The sequence below is a fragment of the Bombus pyrosoma genome, linkage group LG11 (assembly GCF_014825855.1).
Source record: "Bombus pyrosoma isolate SC7728 linkage group LG11, ASM1482585v1, whole genome shotgun sequence".
Classification (NCBI taxonomy): domain Eukaryota; kingdom Metazoa; phylum Arthropoda; class Insecta; order Hymenoptera; family Apidae; genus Bombus; species Bombus pyrosoma.
Window position 1 is genome coordinate 3141470 of NC_057780.1, and position 1180 is coordinate 3142649.

Below are 1180 nucleotides of genomic sequence, written 5' to 3' on the forward strand. Positions count from 1 at the left end.
TACAGAATACGGATGAAATCAAAACGCCACGTGTTCCAGTCTCGTTAGTTAGAGAGCGATATATATTTCCGTTCGCTTTTCCATCCAGTACACGATGATTCCTGTTGTGTTAAAGATTTAATAAACAAATGGTGTTTAATTTCGTTAGATTGGAAAAATTCTGTTCCCTGGTAGAGATAATCAATTTCGAGAAACATTTTGCATTTATATAGTAATTTCGTAGTATATGAGGTGTAAGTGTTGTCCGTGATAATTGCAGCTGCTGGCTTGTAGATGTCGCTACGTGGTACTCTGCTGCTGCTTCCTTCGATTTTCGATGCGTAGAAGAAAAATCGGACTTCGGGGTCGCCGGGATTCGAATGGACACTCCGCTGCCGCTAATAACAGTAGCAGCAGAGTAGTGTCGGACTCCTACCGACTAAAACTCCACGTTGGCCATCCTACGCGTATGACAAGAGGGTGCTCCAGGCACCTCGGGTGAATTACTTCTGTTGTAAAAGAAATTTCCGGTACCGGGAATCGAACCCGAGCCTCCTGGGTGAAAGCCAGGTATCCTAGCCACTAGACCATACCGGATTATACGAAACGTTGGTAACCTAAGACGCTAACTACTGCGCTGCCGTCATTCGACGCTACTTAGTGTCGAATGGTGGTATTTGCTGTCGAGTGCTGCCACATATACCTAGAAATTTGATAGATAATCGTTGAAGTGTAGTAATATATTTAAAAATTTAAGAAATCTAGAAAAAGATATATATAAAAGTTTAGGAATAATTACGGAGTATTGAGATAAGTGAAATTGGAAGTTTAGGAGAAATAATTCAAAGCCATAAATAATGCGGATTTCTTCTATTTTCACATTTTTAGTTTCGCAACAATCAGAAATATAATACTTAGATACTTTACATAATCGTGTACAATCTTTCGTTTATTTAATAAATTATTGGGATATTATTAAGAAAAGTAAACAAATGTTACCGCAAGAATTGTAATTTTATTCGATGCTTAACGATTTCGTTCAGTGACAGATAAACTTCAACGATGTTCATCAATTGTTCAGCTTACGATAAAATATGATCCAATAAGGAAATTTACATCATTGTTCTATAGGAAATTATTCAACGAAATTAGTCGGTTAATTTCTGTGGAGCGAAAAGATTAATGTCGGCCTTTTCTTTTG

General features: G+C 37.5%; 1 non-coding gene across 1 annotated transcript; it reads right to left on the bottom strand.

The window, feature by feature from the left end:
- Positions 1 to 504: 504 nt before the first annotated feature.
- On the bottom strand, positions 505 to 576 carry Trnae-uuc. Its single transcript has one exon. It is a non-coding gene; the product is annotated as a tRNA-Glu (tRNA).
- Positions 577 to 1180: the final 604 nt, after the last annotated feature.